A 21,288-nucleotide genomic window follows, 5' to 3' on the forward strand; every position below is an offset into this window, starting at 1 on the left:
GCTCATTATTATTAATAACAAGATAAAATATGTTAGACGTCGCATGGAGGAAAGTGGACAGCTGCATGGATGGGCACAGGGGTTATGCACAATTTCTGAGCCTTTATGGGCAAGAACAAACTCTCTCCTGCCCTGCTCTCCTCCCTGTGGCTGGACCATGGGTGGGTGTGGCGAGGAAACCTTGAGTGGCCACCCTGGAAAATAAGATGGAAAATAGTTTTGAAGACGGTGAAGCCACAGGACAGAAAAAGCATGGTCCCTGGTAGCTGGAAATCACCACCATCAACCCTTGAGTTCTTTGTACTCTATTATATGAGAAAGAAACAAACTTCTATCTTGTGTAAGGCAAGGTGTTTGACCCTTTTTAAACAGTGTCCTAACTAACACAGATTATATTGAGAAGGGAAGGGGTCATATGGACCAAAGTGAACTGTAATCTTCACCTAATAGAAATCGATGATTCAAAATGGGTAAATGAGACTATGCCATGGGTCAAACGGAGCTAAAACCCAGAAGGAACAGCAGAGACTGGTTCTCTTTAGAATGCGCTAAAGAAGGCTGGAAAGAGACAAGACGTTTGTTTTGGGTATAAACTTATTACTTTCTGACCTTAACTGTTTCTTTCCATTTAATAAAAACAATTCATTCAAAAATCTACTTCTCTACTCACTAGGGTAGCTTTAATTAAAAAAATTAAAAATGACAAGTGTGGGTGAGGATGTGGAGGAATTGGGACCCTTGTACGTTGCTCGTGGGAATGGAAAATGGTGCAGCTACTCTGGAAAACAGTTGGCGGTTCCTCAAAAAGTTAAACACAGAATTACCACATGATCCAACAATTCCACTTCTAACCCAAAAGAAAGGAAAACAGACTCACACAAAAACTTGTAGACAAATAGTCACAGCTACATTATTTGTAACAACCCACATGTCCATCAACAGATGAATGGATAAGCAAAATGTGGTAATTCCATACAATGGAATATTACTTGGTCATAAGAAGAATGAAGCACTCAGATACAACATGGATGAACCTTGAAGACACTTGTGCTCGGTGAAATAATCCAGACACAAAAGGTCACATAGTGTGATCCCATTTCTATGAAACATCCAGAGTGGGCAAGTCTATAGAGGCAGAAAGCAGATGAGTGGTTGCCAGGGGTTGGGGGAAATGGGGAGTGACTGCTAATGGATGCAGGGTTTCCTTTTGGGGTGATAAAAATGATGGTGGTGGTTGTAAAACACTGTGAATACACTGTCACTGATGATAAATTTTATATCCTGTGCATTTTACTACAATTTAAAAAGGAAACCAAACAAATCTGTGTATGTTCTCCTGAGTGCTGAGATATAAGTTTTAACTGAGATATAAGAAGTTAGAAAAGGTGTGTGTCAAAGGTAGTAAGTTGAACTCAGGAAATCAAACAGTGACTCATGACCAGGGACCTCACTAAACCCAAGCATCTGACATGGGTGTGGGGGAGGTGGGGCAGGTCATCTAAGAGGGTAAATAGGGAAAGCGCCAGCAACAGAACCTGGGAACGGGCTTGACCAACAGGAGAGCTGCTTACTCAGCAAATCTGGCCACTTTGTCCCCAGTGATGAGATGTTTGAATTAATTAAAACACAAATTCCTTTGGCAAAGGAAAGAAAACTGAATGAGAAATCAGGATTCTAAAATTCTTGATTTTAAAAGCTCTATCTTTAAAGTTCTCTTACTCATGAGCTTTAAAATGTTGGGCCAGAAACTCAAGCTCTCAGAGCTAAAGCTGCTCTCATCTGTCAGAAGCCAGAGCATCTACCAGGAGACAGCAGGAAACCACCCTACCACTATCTGTGCAAGAATGAGGGGCATCTGCTCAAAATGACACACTATTCCCATCCAGTCTCTGACCCTTGTTTCCCAGACCTACCTTGTGGCAGGAACACCTGGAAGACGTGTTCAACATTAGCTTCCGGACAGCCACTGGTACATCTGGTGGTTGGGTCTGCACAGGTCGATCTAGGGATTGTAAAGCTGTTCGTGAAATGCATCTCAGGCAGCTTGTGAATGCATCCGGTGAAGGATGCAGGTCCTTCCAGAGCCAGGATTCTCTGCCCTTCCCTTATCTGGTCATTCCATTTTTGCTATCAGATGATGACTAGGTTTCTCTTGTTTCCTGGCCTCTAGGGTGAAGACTCCACCCCCACTGCCAGCAAGAAGGATAGTAAAGCAAGGGGAAGAAGAGCCTCTCCCAGTAATCAAGCCGCCTGAGGCCGCTTTTGGGGTTTCCTTTCCTTGGAATTGTCTGCAAGCTAGGTAAAGTAAATCCAAATGCAGAGCCCAATCAGGCTAAACTGCTCCTTTTCCTCATCAGTCTCAGAAACCCTACACTACATGGGTCCCTAAAACTAAGAACAAAGGACAGTGCAAAGCAATTAGTACTGATGTGGTCTGGGATTTTATTTTTTTTAAGTCAGCAATATACATAATGCATCTGAAACATGTTAGTCCCACAGGCGTGTCGCAGCGGTTGAGCGACGACCTAGGATCCAGGAGATTGCAGTTTGATTCCCGGTCAGGGCACATGCCCGGGTTGCGGGCTCGATCTACAAGGAGGGGCGTGCAGGAGGCAGCCAATCAATGAGTCTCTCATCATTGATGTTTCTATCTCTCTTTCTCTCTCCCTTCCTCTCTCGGAAGTCAATAAAAATATATTTAAAAAAAGATGTAAAAGCATAAATCTCCCTCCCTCTTGTGGCCCCCAAGCTCAAGAGGGGAAGCATGGTAGCAGTTTCTCATGGCTCCCTCCAGTAATGCTCTGTGTACTGACACACAGAAAGTGTGTTTTTAAAATGTGACTCTTCTCCAGACATTAGGAGATCTCAATTGTTTCACCGGCTTCCTCTTTTTCTGTTAAAAGAACTGTTTCAAGTCTGAAGCTTTCCAAGGAGTCAAGGGTCTACTATTTGAGATTCTTAAAACCTGAACTTCACTAAGGAACATAAACTCTTTACAAGGCTCCTTAAAAGTCTTCCAGTCAAGTCTTTCGACCTCCTGCCCCTATAGGAATTATTTTCTACAAGGGGGTTTCACAAATGTGGAAAAAAGGAGGCAGTGAGCACGCAGGGAGCAGGCTCCCACTGTGGCCAGTGGCCCTCTGCTTTTGGCTTTCCCGATGTGAAGCTGAAGACTGAGCTTGGGCTGCATGGACTTTTTGGACAGTAGGGCTGATACTGGTAGTTCAGAACTTGCAGTTCTACATTAACCAAGGAAGAGAGCTTTTCCTAGTCATCCTCAGATCTCCTCAGACTTCTCAGCTTGCAGATTTCCTAAGCAAACTAAGAGTATTGGTGTTCTTTACAGAAATACAATTTTAGTATACCTAGTGCTGCCATATAAACCAGAGGCAGATTTACCAGCCCCAAGTGAGTATCTGTATGCTGTACTAAAAAAGAAAAATATCTGATATACCAGCAGAACAGTAACATCTTTTCTTTTCTTTCTTTGTTTTTTTAATCCTCACCCGAGGATATTTTTTCCATTGCTTTTCAGAGTGGAAGGGGGAGGGAGGGAGGGAGGGAGAGAGGGAGGAAGGGAGAGAGAGAAAAAGAGAAAAAGAGAGAGAGAGAGGGAGGAAGGGAGAGAGAGAAAAAGAGAAAAAGAGAGAGAGAGAGAGAGAGAGAGAGAGAAAGAGAAAGATCGATTTCAGGGAAACACATTGATTAGTTGCCTCCTGCACTCGCCCCGACTGGGGCTGGGGATCAAGCCTGCAATCAAGGTACCTGCCCTGGGCTGGAATCAAACCCAGAACCCTTCGGAGACAGACATTCGCTCTCACCACTAAGCCAAAACGGCTAGGGCTCAGATATTTTTCATTTCTTCAAATTTGTTGTTTATTAGGAGTGACTGAAGTAAAAAATATAATTGAGTCCCATCACCATCACAGAACTGGCTTTAAGAGAAAACTGGTCAGAGGAATATTATTGCTTCTCACTTTCAACCAGTAAATAGTTGCCACTGATAAACAGATCACAGTCTGTCAAGAATGTCCAAGATATGCTACATAATACAGCATGCCTATTCACAGCGGCTGAGGGGAGGGAAGACTAGGAAATGATTTATGTGAACTTCTAGATTTCATCATCTAAGACAAGCACAAAAGCACCAGCCATGCCTCTGAAAACACTGGACCATGCACTCTTGATAAAAGCTTCACTGCCTTCATCACAAGCACTCTTCCTCCAGCAGTCAAGTGTGCCTGAGTACAGGATATCAGTTCCTTTGTGCCCTGGCTACAAACAGTGTCAAATGGCTAGAAAGTCAACCCAGCCACTGCTGTGGGATTATCCAGACAATGAAGATGTGTGTTCTTGGGATCTGGAAGCATGTCCTTTGCAGGGTCACAGACACTGAGAAGTAGGCTGCTTGGTAGATAACACCCTGCACAGACACATTAAAGCCTTGGTATAGACTTGTAGATCTTAAATAGGCAGTCACCTAGGCCTTTGAATTCCCTTTCAGCTCCAGCTTTGCCCACCCACATCAGATGCTAGATGGGTACAGGCAAATCAAGAGGATACACAAAACACAAGGGGTGGCCCCATCAGCACCTGATGCCAGATTCCTTGCAAAGTATCACCAAAACTGGGCTCTCTTGTCCACATTACCCAGGAAGAATTGCTTGTATTTATCTTTGAAGGCAAAGTTGAGAGCTTAGGTAGGGAAGTATCTGATGACATTGGCCAGGTTACCACGTCAGAAGGACAGGACTTCCTGCTCCTTGGGGATATGAACCCCACAGTCTATAATGCGCCTGAATTGCTTATCTGCAGTGATTTGCTTGCTGACATGCTGCACCTGCAGCAGCAGCTTGACCTGCTCCATGGGCGCTAATGCTGTCTTGGAGATGGCTGTGGCCACTCCACCTGCCAGGAAGTCCCTGGAGAAGGACACAGAGGCATCTATCATGTTGAAAGGAAAGAAGCAGCAGGCGACTGCATGGCTGGGCTCATAACCAGCTGGGACCCTGAGGCTTTACGACCGTCCTCTTACTTTTAATTCAGTTTCAGTATATTTGAAGTAGGTTTCATTTAGACAACATATGTATCATTAAAAAAAAAAAATTAGGGGTGGGTAGAAGTGGAAGAGGGCAGAGAGGGGGTATATAGTAATGAAAAATAGTAGAAAATTTTTAATTATTTTATTTTTAAAAATATGTTTTTATTGATTTTTAGAGAGAGAGGAAGGGAGAGGAGAGCGAGAACCATTGATGTGAGAGAGAAACATTGATGACATCAATCGGCTGCCATCCACATGCACCTCGACCAGGGATGGAACCTGAAACCTGGGCATGTGCCCTGACGGGGAATCCAACTGGCAACCTTTGGGTGCTCAGGACAATGCTCAACTAACTGAGCCACACAGGCCAGGGCAAAAAATTTTTTATTTACTTACTTATTTTTAGAGAGAAAGAGAGGAAGGGGGAAAGAGAGAGAGAGGGAAACATCGATTTGTTATTCCACTTATTTATGCATTCATTGGTTGCTTCCTGTATGTGCCCTGACCAGGGATCGAACCTGCAACCCTGGCATATTGTAACGATGTTCTAACCAACTGAGCTACCCGGCCAGAGCTAGAATATTTTTTTAAAATCCACTCTGCCAATATTTTATTTTCAGACCATTCACTTTCAAGGAAATTATCGATGTTAGGCCTTTAATTTGCCTTTTAGTAGTTTGTTCCCTGTTTTTTGTTTTTCAGTTCTCTTTTTCCTGACTTCCTATGGGTTACTTGAATGTTGCTTAGACCTCCAGCTTGATTTACCTATAGTGTTGCTCTGAGTATTACATCAGACACACCTAACTTAATGCAATCTACTGATGCCAGCATTTTACAACTTCAAGTGAAGTGTAGAGAACCCGTACCTCCCTTTACGTCCTTTTACCTACCCCTGTGTATAATTGTATTAAATATTTCCTCTACATACAGTGTAAACCACACCAATATTATAGTTTTTGCTTCAACTATCAATTTAAAAAACTCATATTTTTGCTTTTTCTATTTTCTTTTCTCCCTAATGTTCCAAGATTCTTTCTTTTATCATTTCTTTTGTTTCAAAAACTTGTTTCAGTCATTCTTTTACAATTGGTCTACTGGCAACAAATTTATTTCCTTCCTTTGAAAGTGTCTATTTCTCCATCATTCCTGAAGAATCATTTCACCAGGTATAAAACTCAGGGTTTGAGGTGAGCCCTTCTTGGGGCACACACGCTCAAATCTCCCTTTCAAATGAATTTTCTTTCTCCTAAACTCTAGGAGTCCCCACGAAACGTGCAACCAGGGGAGCAACGGGAAGGTTCAGCTCGTTCAGCTAACCCCCTGAACCTATCCCCAAGGCCCCCTTTTCTCTGACTCTCCAGTGAGGTAACAGCAGCCCCACCTTGTCTCTCTCCTGTTGCTTCTTCTACCCTAAGCCCTTTCTTGTTTCACTGTCCCAAGCTTTAATAAACATACTCCCAAAATCAAAACAAAACGAAAAAAACTCAGGGTTGTCCTGGCTGCGTGGCTCAGCTGGTTGGAGCATCGTCCCATGTACCAAAAGATTGCAGGTTTGATCCCCGGTCAGGGCACATATCTGGGAGGCAACTGACTGATGTTTCTCCCTTCCCTTTCCCTCTAAAATCAATAAAAAACATATCTCCCAGTGAGGATTAAAAAACAAACAAAACAAGCCCTCTGGGTTCGATAGGTTCTTCTCTTTCAGCACCTGACACATGTTATGCCACTCCCTTCTGGCCCAAGGTTTCCAGCAAGAAAGCTACTGTCATTTGAATTGTTTTCCCCATAAATAACCTGTCAGTTCTTTTTTTGTCTTTAGTTTTCAGAAGTTTAATTATAATGTCTTGGCATGGATTTCTTTGGGTTTATCCTGTTTAAGGTTTGCTCAGCTTCCTGAACCTGTCAGTTTACATTTTCTGAAAAGTTATGAATATTGTCAGTCATCATTTTGGTTTCCTGGAGCAGTAGCAGCACCTGCGGGAGCTACGGAGCTGGGAGAGCTACAGGCCCTGCCATGGAGACCTGATCTAAACAGACTCAAAAATAAAGTACAAGAGGCTTCTTCCTGACAGTTAAGTTCCAGATAAAGATGGAATAAGAGCCCTGGCTGGTTTGGCCCAGTGGTTAGAGTGTTGGCCTGTGGACTGAAGGGTTGAGGGTTTGATCCCTGGCCCCCGTTGGGGCGCCTGTGGGAGGTAACCAATCAACATGTCTCTCACATCGATGTTTCTCTCTCTCCCCTCCTCCCTCCCATCCACTCTCTCTAAAAATCAATGGAAAAAATATCCTCCAGTGAGGATTAACCTAACCAAAAAAAAAAAGATGGAATAAGAGAAACTTAAAGGTATTTTGCCTCTAATACCACAATGGGGTATCTGCAAACCACACACCTGGACAAACTATATCCCTGATATCAAGTGTGTGTGTTTCTTGGTTCCTCATTTACTAGCACAGGAAAGACCCATAGCCACTAGGCATATGGACTTTAAATAACTATGTCCACTAAAAGACAGAGGCTCCTGAAAGTCCAGCTTAGGGACAAAAATGTGTATCTCTAAGGTGGCAAAATTCAATGTGAGAAGTCTGGAGAATAGGAGTCCCAGGGAACTGTTAACATTTGTTCATGTCAAGTCAACAGATCTTAAAAGGAAACAAAATCCATATTTGTCCACATACACAGAGTGGGGCAAAAGTAGGCTTACAGCTGTTCCTATGGAAAATAATACAGTAATTAATAAATAATAGCCCGGTCGGTGTGGCTCAGTGGTTGAGCATCAACCTATGATGCAGGAGATCGCTGTTCAATTCCCGGTCAAGGCACATGCCCAGGTTCCGGGCTCGATCCCCAGTGGGGGGCATGCAGGAGGCAGCTGATCAATGGCTCATCATTGATGTTTCTATCTCTCTCTCTCCCTTTCTCCCTCTTTATTGACATATTTTTAAATAAAGACATATTTTAAAAAATAATAATACAAGAATAAACTCTGTGTTTCCCATACTCACAAATGTAAACCTACTTTTGCCCCACCCTATATATGAAATTAAATGAATGCTTTCCAGATACCAAAAAGAAGTTAAGCAATTTTCATCTAAAATAAAAGCTGTGAAGATATACCAGGTAAAGAAAAAATAATAAAGGGAAAAGATCATGAGATTAAGAGGTTTGTATCTTTACCTCATTTGCATGAAATGTACTTTTCTGTCACTTCTAAAAACTCTGGTGGGTTTTTTTGTAGTTGTTTTGTTTTTTACCCTCACCTGAGGATATTTTTTCCATTGCTTTTCAGAGAGAGCAGAAGGGAGAGAGGGAGAGAGAAACATCGATGTGAGAGAGACACATTGATTGGCTGCCTCTTGCACATGCCTGGACTGGGGCTGGGGATCGAGCCTCCAACCAAGGTACGTGCCCTTGGCCGGAATTGAACCCAGAACCCTTCAGTCTGAGGGCCCGCGCTCTAATCACTGACCCAAACCTGCCAGGGAAAGCTGGTGGTCTTGAGGACAGAAATTAGAAACTGAGTCACAGGATTTTCAGACTGTCATTGATTGGAATTTCCTCCTATCAATTCTGAGCTTCTGAAATGATAACTATAAAGTCTACATTTTGACTTAAGATCCAGTAAACAAACAAAAAAAGAAGAAAAATGTGAGGGATGAGAAAGAAAATGTACCAATATGACACATATTAAGGTAAAAGATGTGACTCTAAGGACAACCTGAAGTGAAACAAACATATAATCCTTGTGCATGGATTTTCAAAGTTATTCCCCTGGCACTAAGGAACTATGAGGAAACAGACACACCCGGCTACTGTAGGTGTGTCTGTTAAAGGCCACTGTAGCTGCCACCCCTGTCCTCCTGAGACAGGCCAGTAAGCCAGGACAAGTGGAATAGGGAAACTGAGACAGAGAGCTGAACAAACTGGCAGAGCAATTTACAACAGGTACAGAAGGTCACCTCCCTAGAGATAACATCTAGACTTCAGTTGTATTTCAGCTCCAGACCTAGAAAAGTGTCAGAATCAGGTGGGTGACACCAGGACCAGGTTCAATGACTGACCAATTGGTGGAAACCATGGCCCTGGAGGAACACACCTAGAAAACTGATTAATATTCTGCTGAAACTCTCCCTCAAGACCTCTCCTAAGATTCCTGCTCTGTGGAGTAGCCCCCGCCATTCCCTTTCCTCTCTTCTTCCCCCACAGGCATGCATCTCCTAAACCCTCAAGGACTCCACCAGGCTTGCAACTAGGGGAGCAATGGGCAGCAGCAGCTCATCCCAGGCTAACCCCAGAAGCTGATCCCAAGGCCCCCTTTCCTCTGACTTCCCAGAGAGCTAGGGCAGCCCAGCCTAGGCTCTCCAGTTGCTTCTTCTATGCTAAGCCCTTTCTTGTTTTACTGTCCACAGTTTTAATAAATGTTCCCTCATAGTCACCTGAACTCACGTTGTGGAATTTTTCCTACATGAAGTCAAGAACCCACACTACTGGCTGGCTCAGACAGACCCACCAAGGGCTAGGCTCCCCCTTCCGGTATCACTCCCAGAGTGCACAGGCTATGCCATGCAGGGTGGAAACTCTTAACTATGGGGAAAAACAATAAAATAAAACAACAGTTAATGCAGCTCATTAACTTTTTAAGGGCAGGAATGCTATAGTACATGCAGAAAGGAAATAAAGGGTGTCTCCTTTTTCTCAGAGTTTTTTCTCTAGCAAGTGTATACTGAGTCAGAGAGAACAGAAAATTAAAAAAAAAAAAGTCTCTAAATGTTTTTAATAGATGAAGAAAGAAAGTATAAAAATTGTACCAAGGGCAGAAGGAAAACTGGAAAACAGCCAGAACAGATAACGCAATTCTACAGATACTATGAAAGTAGGGGGTCTAAGTTTTTCAACTAAAATTTGATAATTGTTTTTCAAGAAAAGGTCATTTCAAGGTACTTTAATAAAAATCCACCCGACTCACTTCCCTCCTCTCCAATTTTTAAATTTTGAATTTTACAGCATTTTAAAAAGGAATTTTCAAACGAGTCAAAGAGATCAGGTTTCAGAGTTAAGCACTTGAACCTAAAAGGAAGTCTGCATATTTAAAAATTGGTTTAATTTGCCTGGCCAGGCATGGCTCAGCAGTTAGCATTGACCTATGATCCAGGAGATTGTGGTTTGATTCCCAGTCAGGGCACATGCCTGGGCTGTGGGCTTGATCTCTAGTGGGGGGCATGCAGGAGGCAGCCGATCAATGACTCTCTCTCATCACTGATGTTTCTATCTCTCTCTCCCTCTCCCTTCCTCTCTCTGAAATCAATATATATTTAAAAAATACAAATAAAAGAAATAAAGATATATATATTTTTAAATTGGTTTAAGTAAAATTTTTATTTTTAACTGCATGTCTTAAAGGCATAACTTAGATTACACCTGAGAATTTTGAGAGCCTGGTCCTACAGTGTGATCGCTGTGCGGGATAATGAAGGCAGCTGGCCTCTGTGCCCAGAATTCTAGCATAGCCAACTGATGCTTCCCGTCACTCTGAACATCTACTTCTTGCACTCCTCCACCACAGTATTAGAAAGTGGACACTATTTAAATCAAAGGCTACTGCAAATTTAAACAAACAAAACAAGAGGGGGAAAAGTATAACTGCGAATTAAAAAACGGAGAGAGGAAAAAAATACATTTATATAAGCAGAGGAGACATTTGGAGGAAATAATTTTTTTTAATGGAGAAAATATGTAAGGAATACTTAGGGGAAAGCTCTGATTATAGATTAACTTTACTATCTAGCTTCACCACCTAGTAACAAAAACTGAAAGGCTTTTGTCAATGGCTTGAAAAACTGAAAAGATCACCTCACCACTCTGGCACTACGTGTTGATGAGGTCAAAAGTCACCCTTAAGGTCTGGGTGAGAGGAGAGATTTCTTTCTTTCTTTTGGGGGAACTTCACCCCTAATTTATACCCAGTTGGGCTATTTTCTGAAAAATAGGAATTGAATAGAACAGTATAGGCTGCATGTTGTCATGTAGAGTAGTCCCCCGCTTACCCTTGGTTTCAGTTACTCATGGTCAACCACAGTCTGAAAATATTAAATGGCAAGTGATTCCTTGAAACAAGTGACCACATGCACATAACCTATTACAGTATATTGTTATAACTGTTCTATTTTGTTATTATTGTTTTTCTCTTACTGTGCCTAATTTATAAATTAAACTGTACCATAGGTACGAAAATAAAAGGAAAAACATAGTATATATAGGGTTTGGTACTATCTGTGGTTTTAGATATCCACTGGGATCTTGGAATGCATTCCCCATGAATAAGGGGGGGAGGGACACACTACAGTATTCACTGCGCATTTGTGTCGTTTTATTAAATTGCCTTTGTCCAACTGGCTTGTGCTATGACTTGACCAGTAAGGAATATTGATTTTCAACACTTTCCACATGCTGGTCTTCCTACCTGGGAAGCCCTCTCTCTGTCCCTTAAGCCTCAGCTGGAGCAGCATCAAGCCTTGTGTGAGCACTACTGACCTGGGGTTAGCCACCTTCCACCCCAGAGAACTTGGCCTTTTTCCTTCAAAGCACTCCTGATACTCCTTCTGAGAGCTATTTAAGGGCTGGAGGACTCTGTTGCATCCCCTGTGCCAAACATGTGGTAGACACTCAGTAAATGTCAGTTAAATGGAAGGGAGAGAGGTTTATGGAGCCCTGGACAAAACGACAAGTGCAATAAATAATGCACAATCAGTCTCTTCACTCCAGGGCCTGTCTTCTTGCAGACTTCATGATCTGTAATTTCTAACTGATTTTATATCAAGTGTGCTCAAATGCTTGGCCCTAAAGCTGGCAGTTTCATTAGGAGACCTGTGTCATGGCCAAGAGTGGCCCAAATACTCTGATAATTCCACGTGACTATTTGGGAAACACCCACAATATCCAACTAGGCAGCACTGGATTTTCCACTGAGCAAAGCAAAAGTCAGACAATGGCGGCTAGTGTTTAATTGTTTACAGCTGAACAACTATTTCCTCACTTCACCAAGCAAATAAGCCCGAGACAAAGAATAGGCCCTTAATCATATTTCAAGTGAGGGAAAATTTTAAGGTCATAGTGCCCAGATAATGGCAAATACGTCACAGCAAATGCAGTCAGCAGCTCTCACAGACCTCAACACGCAGTTTCTTTCTGTTACAAAGTGCAAAACTTTTGAAGTACCTGAGGATGGCTCACAGTACCTCCTTAAAATAAGTTAAGGAGGAATATTTATCTGCATTTCAGACAAATAACTACTACATAGAATAAACTGTGCAGGCTTGTCCAGAAAATAACATAGAGTAAGCCTTTTCCCTGAATTCTAAGGCAGATTTCATTTCCTTTGACTCCCCCAGAAATCAGTGTTTCTTTTATCCTTACATTAAGGAAGGGAAAAGGGAAAAGCAAAATCTCAAAAAGATGACGTATAACTCTTGCTTGATCACTTTTGATCAACACTATAAGACGAGTAGGCCCTATCTTCAATTTACTTACTTTTCTTAAGCATTACTTTTAAAACCTTTTTGTCACTCCCTGGCTGGTGGTTCAGTTGGTTGGAGCACTGCCCCACACACCAGAAGGTTGAGGGTTTAATTCCTAGTCGGGGTGCATAAGGGGCAACTGATGTATGTTTCTCTCTCACATCGTTGTTTTCTCTCTCTCTCTCAAATCAGTAAAAGACATCCTCAAGTGAGGATTAAAAAAACCAAAACACTATAAACAAAAACTTTTTGTCATGTAAATGTTTACATATTCATAAAAGTAGAGACCACCAGGCCATGTACCCATTACCCAGGTTCAACAATTAACAACACATACATGATCATTTTTACCTATAAGCCAGCGCACTTCTCCCACATTCCCCATCTCCAAATTTAAAAATTTGTTCCATAGCCCTGGCTAGGGTAGCTCAGTTGGTTAGAGTGTTGTCCCTGATATGCCAAGGTGACAGGTTTGATTTCTGTTCAGGGCACATACATGAATCAACCAATGAATATGTAAATAAGTGAAACACCAAATCAATGTTTCTCTCTCTCAAATCAATTTTTAAAAATTTAAAAATTTGCTCCACTTTAGCTGTTACTTGATCCCAAAGCATCTGCTTCAGTTAGGAATCAGTACCCTCCCCCTCCCACTTAAAAAAATCTTTTTTTAAAATTTATTGATTTTAGAGGGAGAAAGGAAGGAGGAGGAGGGAGAGAGACAAACACCCATCGGCTGCCTCCTGCACGCCCCCTACTGGGGACAGAGCCTGAAACTGGGCATGTGCCCTGACCTGGAAGGGAACAGACCTCTCTGTGCATGGGATCATGCTCAACTAAGTGAGCCACACTGGCCAGGGCAATATCCAACAAATTCTGCAGATTGTAACTTATCTATCTCTTCGATTTAGCTCCTCCTTCCAACAGCCACTGCTTTAGATCCTATTTCTATAACTTCTTACCTGGACTTCTGTAGCCCTCTCAAATATTTCCTTGAAACTGCAAGAGACAGCATTCTAAGACATCTCCTGATCATGTCATTCCCTTGCTTAAAAACTCTTGAGAGACCCTTTACAACTTTAGAACAAAGTTCAGGCACCCCAATTTGGCTCTAGGTCTTTTCACCACCTCGCTCTTGCCTACCTTTAGTGCCATCTCTCCTAAAACCCTATGCCCAACATCTATTTCCCAGTCACACTGCTGATATTTTGTACACACTGTTCCTCTGCCTGACTTCATCTAGTAACTCCTACATACCTTTAAAACCCACTCGAACCTGACCTCCTCCTTTATACTCATCCACAATCACTGACCGTAGGTGATAAACCATAATCACCTACCTAAGCTACTCCTGAATGCCTGACCCATAGAAATTGGGAGATAATGTGTTTGAATTTGTGGATGAAATAAAGTAATAAATCATAAATTCCTATCTGGATAGGTCATGGTGGGTAGTCATACCCCAGTCCTGTAATTTCTTTGGTAAAAGGTTTTTAAGCAAGCCCTGTCCATTGTTTTTGTGCCTGTAGGTTAACACACCTTTGAAATGCCTCCTTTCAAACCTGTCCTTCGAAATTGTGACCACCCTCAAGAGAGCACACAATCTTTTTTTTTTTAAATCCTCACCTGAGGATATTTTTTCCACTGCTTTTTTAGACAGTGGAAGGGAGACAGAGAGAGAGATATGCCGATTGGTTGCTTCCCACATGCACCCCGACTGGGGTTGGGGATTGAGCCTGCAACAGAGGTACATGCCCTTGGCCGGAATCGAACCCAGGGTCCTTCAGTCCTGGGGCAGATGCTCTAACCACTGAGCAAACCTGGCTAGGGCTAGAGCACACAATCTTAACTGTCCTGCAATTGGATCCCCGCCTTGCTTTCTCCCACCTCCACATAATCTTCCCTATTTTCACTCCTTAATCTCAAATGCATAAAAACTGCAAAACTGTTATTCTCCAGAGCATCTGAAATCTTGCTCTCTAGCAATTACCATCACTTTTGGATCAAATAAAGTCATAAAAATTTTCTATAGGTTTGGACATTCTTACATCGACAAACACATTAAACTTTGTGTTGATTTGTTACACAGCAGGAGGTAACTACTACAAGTAAGTAGAATGAAGGCAGACACCTAAGGGAAAAAACCAACACAGATTTAAACAGGGCAAAGAGAAGGTGTGTGGGAGACCAGGGGACCAATAAGACCCCACCTGCACCACATTACCAAATCCTGATCTCATGTAAGCCCTTAGCCCCATCTACTCCTGGTCCCCTGGACTTTCCTGTATTAAAGCCAGTGGAATTCCCTCCATAGGTTACACTAGTTTTAATGGTTTCTTGACACTTGAAGTCAAAAGCACTCCAATCAATGCAACATAGACCCGGAAAACTGGTAAAATGCCCTAATAAATGTCCACTTGACACCAGGGTCATTTCCTTTATTTCATCTTTCCCTGCTCTGCATTTTCTCTTTAGCATGATCCATATTTTGCTTATTTACCTTATTTGCTATTTGTATCCTCCTGTAGAACTGAAGTTCCTTGAGGATGGGAGTTGTTTTGTTGAGTGCTATATCTTCACACCTCAAACTATGCCTGGCAATCAGCAGACGCTCAGTATTTGTTGTTTAAGCTGCTGGATGCTCACTGAGAAATTGCAACGAAATAAGTGGCGCAATCTGGAAGTCATTAGAAAGACATTAGCAGCCCAGTACTTGGAGATGAGCACAAAACACGAGCTCCTCAGCTGAAATCACAGGGTTTCTTCAAGAACAGCAAGTAACTGCAAGTGCCTACCCTGATAACTTATCATTCTGTTCAAAGGCGTACCCTCTCCTTGTTAGCTCTCGGCCAATTAGTTCACGGAGGAGCTGGGAACTCTTTCACAGGCCGATAATGTTCTTTTTCCCCTTTTAAACTCTGCTTGGCTTTTATGTTCAGTAAGACAGGTTATACACGAGCGCTCTTCCCTACAGACGAGTAAACATCAGCCGAGCTTTGGGTTACTCTGCCAGTTTAACAATGTCCTGATCCTTGTGAGAGACTTCTCATGGACATTCCGTTTTCGTATTACATGGTTTTAGTTAATCTCAAGCAACCCAGGCAGCACCCTCAAGAAGATAAATAGCGATGGCCAGTGTAACCTATCGTGCAGGCAACACGGGGCGGGAAGTTTCCTACCGGGAGTTAAAATTCTGTCTTTGGGGGAAAGAGGCTCAAACTCCACGCAACTTAAGTCGGAGCAGCGGAAACCGGGTCTGCTGACCCTCTGGGGCTGGAAGAGCCGGCGGGACTGGCTGGCCCCGGCTTCTGCTGCAGCCTTTCCACCCACATCGCTTCACCGACGCGCGTGGACTCGAATACCACAGGGAGGTGGGCGCGAACATGGGCGGGGTCCCCCAGGGCTGGGGTCACCGAGGCTGAGATCCCGGGTACAGAAATGAAGAGGTGGGCCCCGAGTAGTGCGCAAGCGAGGAGGAAGAGGAGGCCGCCTTTACTCACCTCACCTGCTGCCGCGCGCTCCCGGCCGCACCACCCGCACCGCCCGCGCCGCCTTCGCCCTCCTCAGCCCCGCCCCCGAGCGTCACTTCCCCCGGGCAGGGGCCGGGCGGAAGCGCGCCCGCACAGCCGGGTCTCGCGACTACCCGCGGTTGCTAAGCAACTACTGGTTTGGACCACGCCCCCCACGGGGCTGACGCCTGAGCTACGCCCCGCGCTAGGCTGGGCAGGGGGATCCCCTCCCCCACCTTGCGGAAAAGCCAGTCTGGAGACGCGCGTGGAGCAGGCGTGCGCGTGGGGGTCCAGCGCCGTGTGAGCGTGAGGTCGTCCCCACCCAGAGGTGGCCTTGTCAGTCCGATGGGTTTGAAGTAGGATCTGCTTGTGGCTTTATTTTCATTCCCTGATTATCAACGCAACTTTCCACATGTTTATTGGCCAGGACAGTTTCTCGCCTCTCGTCAAATTTCCTGTTGAATGGCTTGTCTTTTTCTTATTGTTTCTTAGCGTTCTTTTTTGGAGATTAAACCTTTGTCAGTGATTTGTGTTGCAAGCATCTGTTTGTGTCATGCCTTTTCACTTTGTGGTGCCTTTTAATGAACAGAAGTTTTTATTTTATTTTTGAAAATATGTTTCTGTTGCCCGGCCGGACATGGCTCAGTGGTTGAGCACCGACTTATGATCCAGGAGATCACGGTTCAGTTCTGGGTCAGGGCACATGCCCAGGTTGAGGGCTTGATCCCCAGTGGGGGGAGTGTGGGAGGCAGCCGATCAATGACTCTGTTGTCATTGATGTTTCTATCTCTTTTTCTCCCTCTCCCTTTCTCTCTCTGAAATCAATAAAGATATATTTTAAAATATGTTTTTATTGATTTTAGAGAGAGAGGAAAGGAGAGGGACAGTTGAGATATAAACATCGATGAGAAAGACAATGATAGGTTGCCTTCTGCACTTCCCTTCGTGGGGATCAAGCCAGCAACGTGGGCATGTGCCCAGATGGGAGTCCAACTCTGGATCTCTGGTTTATGGGTGATGCTCAACCACTGAACCACACATGCCAGGCAGAAGTTTTCATATTAATATAAAAAAATATCTTTTATGCTATTTTTTGTGTGTCTTGTTTACGAAACCCTGCCCTACCCCAAGTTACTCTTTCACATTTTTTTCTAATGGTTTTAAAGATTTGATTTTAAATTGAAGTCCTCAATTCAGTCAATAAGAACAATGATGAAATATCGGTACTGCTTCCCATCCTTAATTCCAAAGCCTGTATATTTTAGCTATTGGGGACTGTGGTCAGTAGTCTCCAAAAATGGCTATTGGAAATTCTTCACATTTTTGCACACACAAGCTGTTCCTGACAAAATGTAGCATTTGTTTCCCCTGCCCTTGAATCTGCATTGGCCTTTTGACCTGCTTTGACTGATAGATACTGGTAGGAATAAAGTTCTGGGGTTTGAGCCTAGGCCTTAAAAGGACCGACAGTTTCCACTCCCTCCCTGGGGGTAGCCAGCTGCCATACTATGAAGCAGTTTGGGCTAGACTCCTGAATGACATGATCTTATGTACAGAGAGAGGCCACACGGAGGACCACAGAGGGACCAGGCATGTCAGTGAAGCCTTCTTGGACCTTCACTCAGCCCAGTTTCATACAAGTAATTTTGTGAACCCAGTCAACACCATCCAGAGCTGAAGAGCCCAGGGCCCAGCTAAGCCCTGGCTGAATTCCACAGAATCATGACAAATTGTTTTTGTTTTACACTACTGAGTTTCTAAGTGGCATGCTACACAGAAATATTTGACCTGCTTTACCATGAAATGGATCTCTTGATATGAGGCAGTGTGGTGCAGGATTCCATGTCAGTGACTCAGAATTTTGAAAGCCTTTGGATGCGTCAGGAAAAGCCAATACACATCTGGATATGTTGACAATTTCAAAAGGATGAATCACTGTCCCCCTAGAGTATAAAGAACCCAATGTAATCAACCTATTCGAGTAGTGGGCTGCTCTACTCAAGGGAGAGAACCACATCAATAATTCATTGTCAGTCTCTCTTTTAATTTTTTATTTTGTTAATTCTCACCTGAGGATATTTTTTTCCATCGAGTTTTATTTTATTTATTTAATTTTTTAAAATTTTTGTTTAAAATATTACAGATGTCCCTTCTTCTCCCCAATAACCCATTCCACCCCGTCCCATCCCCCTCACCAGACCCTCTCCCCACCATTGTCCATGTCCTTGGGTTGTGCATATATGCATATAAATTCTTTGCTTACTCTCTCCCCCTCCACCCACCCACCCTCCTCCATCTCTGACTTTCGTCAATCTGATCTATGCTTCCATGTCATTGAATCTATTCTGTTCATCTGTTTATTAAGTCTTCTAGATTCTACATATAAGTGAGATCATGTGATGTTTTTCTTTCTCTGCCTGGCTTATTTCCATTGATTTTTAGAGAGTAGAAGGGAGGGAGAAGGGGAAAGAGAAACAGATCGATTGTTTGCCTCCCAGATGTGCTCCAACCCAGGTGTGTGCCCTTGACTGGGAATCGAACCCACAACCCTTTGGTGCGTGGGCCAATGCTCTAACCACTGAGCCACTCCGGCCAGGGCCATTGTCAGTCTCTTGATGTGGCTAGGGCTAGAAGAGCCTTGGTGGATGGCAGACTATGAGCTCATAGGACAATCACAAAGCAATAATCATGAACCTAACATTAATTCCATCCTTGATTTAACATTCACAAGTCATATTGATGCCACTGTAATAACCTGGTTATTATCTAACAAGAAAGGAGTAAAGGGGAGACCAGTTAAGAATACACCATTTAGCCCGGCCGGGCGTGGCTCAGCGGTTGAGCGTCGACCTGGGATCCAGGCGATCGGGGTTCAATTCCCAGTCAGGGCACATGCCCGGGTTGCGGGCTGCAGCCAATCAATGACTCTCTCATCATTGATGTTTCTGTCTCTCTCTCTCCTTCTCCTTTCCTCTCTCTAAAAATCAATAAAGATATATTTAAAAGAAAAAGAAAAGAATACACTATTTATACACCTTTGCCAAGAAAGCTGTATTAACACTTTCCAGGTCTGTTCCCTGCTGATTGCTGGGGGAAGGGACGGGACAAAGGCAGTATTTATTTATTTATTTATTTATTTATTTATTTTAATCCTCATGGAGGATGTTTTTTCCTTCGCTTTTCAGAGAGAGTGGAAGGGAGAAACATCGATTGGCTGCCTCCTGTACTCGCCCCAACTGGAGCCGGGATCAAGCCTGCAGCTGAGGTACATGCCCTTGGCCAGAGTCAAACCCGGGACTTTTCAGTCTGCAGGTGATGCTCTAGCCCAACTGGCTAGGACTCAAGTCTGTTATTAATTTTGACAATTCCCCCTTTTGACTGAGATCTTTGAAGGCATGGCTGATTAACAGTCAGGTCTTCCAAAATCAGCAGCCTTTTCTCCCTTGATACCAAGAAGGACCTCTTCTGGGTCAAATGTCAGGAGGGAAAATGCATGGTCCAAATTGCTGTGTCCAGGTTCAAAAAGCAATAGGTGCAGAGTTTAACAGAAAAAAAAAAAAGAGCAAAGTTAAAAACAAACTTAGTGTACATGATGGTTTTAAAACAGGAGCTCAGATCTGATAGCAGCAAACTAAGGAGTTATTACAACAGAGTTGAGCCCTGGCAGGTGTGTCTCTGGTTAGAGCGTTGGTCTGCTCACGGAAAGGTTTTGGGTTTGATTTCTGGTCAAGGGCACGAGCCTGTGTTAGGGGCAGAAATATTAATCATGTTCTGTTAACCATGATTTTAGCTATAGTTACAAGAAATATTAATCCTGTTCTGTTAACCATAATTGTGTTCTGATTAGAGAAAGCACATTCTAACCTGGATGAGAGTTATATGCCCCGGGACATTAGGAATTGGATCCATTCTTCTTAACTGCTTATCATCATGGAAAGATTTAACAACCTTGTTGCTGAAGGGGTCCTGGGGGTGCCCCACCCTCTTACAAACCTCAGCCCCCATTTCCTGTAACCTGTAAACCATTATACCCATTCTTGTTCCTTTTTGCCCACTTTCCCATGTAATCTTTGTCTTTACACCCAATATAAGCAGTTGGCTTATTTGGGGGGGGGGACAGTTATTATAGGGAGGTTAAAGCAGATTTTATGTGGATGACCCTCCTGCTCTCCTATACTGCTGGCATTATTGGAATAAATGCTCATATATGATTCAACCTTTTCCCTGTTTAATTGGCCCAAGTAGTGACTGGCAGCCCGGACCCATGGTGTCCAGTTTCACTTGGGTTGCAGATTTGTTCCCTGCCCCTTGTTGGGCGAGTACAGGAGGCTTCTCTCTCACACAGATGTTTCTCTCTCTCCCTCCACCCCCCCACCGCCCTTCCACTCTCTCTGAAAAGCAATGGAAATAAATATCCTCAGGTGAGGATTAACAAAAACCAAAACAAAACAAAAAAAGAAGAGTTGAGGGGGAAGTTCCCAATAACGGCCATTGGTGTTCTAAATTACTTTTGGTCACAGCAGTCCATTTAGTTAAAAATGTGCATGAGGGACCATGGTTTTTAAAATATTTTAAAATATATTTTTATTGATTTTTAGAGGGAGAGGGAGAGAAAAAAAGAGAGATTGAGGGTGGAACATCTATCAGTTGCCTCCTGTACTCCCCCTTCCAGGAATCGAGCCTGCAACCTTTTGGTGCAGGGGACCACGCCCAACCACCAGGGCGGTACAATAGTTTTTATTTTTATTTACTTATTTTTATTTATTTATTTTAAATATGTCTTTATTGATTTCAGAGAGAGGACGGGATAGGGAGAGAGAGAGAGAAACATCAATGATAAGAGTCATTGATCGGCTGCCCCACAAACGCCCCCTACTGGGGATCGAGCCAGCAAGCTGGGCATGTGCTCTGACCAGGAATGGGTCTACGCTCAACCGCTGAGCCACGCCCAACCGCCCAATTGGGCGGGACAATGGCTTTTAAACATAAATTTGGCTGGGATCTCTGTAGGAGTGAAATAAGATGCCTGAGACCATTTTCTAGAGGCTTTCTCTAAGGCAAGGGCCCAAACAGGCTAAACAACTCTAACATCTTAAATAGCTTAGGCACCTGCAGGCTTAAAACCAGCCAGTTCCATTTAGAACAGTCAGATCCAGCCTTGGAGCAGTTGCTCAGTTTGTTAAAGCATCCTTCGGGTATACCAATATTGGGGGTCGATCCCCAGTC

The 21,288-nt window shown here is 43.4% G+C and overlaps 1 protein-coding gene and 1 pseudogene across 3 annotated transcripts in view; both read right to left on the minus strand.

The window, feature by feature from the left end:
- Positions 1 to 21,288, minus strand: part of FAM234A (family with sequence similarity 234 member A) — a 30,285-nt gene that overhangs the window by 8,064 nt on the left and 933 nt on the right. For 2 of the 3 annotated variants that reach the window (XM_016216240.2, XM_016216241.2), the window contains exons 1-2: positions 15,054 to 15,919; positions 1,914 to 2,002 (exon numbers count right to left, since the gene is read on the minus strand). The gene's annotated coding sequence lies outside the window, so the exon portion shown is untranslated. Of the gene's footprint in view, positions 1 to 1,913; positions 2,003 to 15,053; positions 15,920 to 21,288 lie in introns of those variants that run through there. The other variant, XM_087815758.1, reaches the window with a different exon arrangement.
- Positions 3,677 to 5,926, minus strand: LOC107539668 (ADP/ATP translocase 2 pseudogene; annotated as a pseudogene).

This window comes from Miniopterus natalensis, chromosome 3 (genome assembly GCF_054644295.1).
Source record: "Miniopterus natalensis isolate mMinNat1 chromosome 3, mMinNat1.hap1, whole genome shotgun sequence".
NCBI lineage: Eukaryota > Metazoa > Chordata > Mammalia > Chiroptera > Miniopteridae > Miniopterus > Miniopterus natalensis.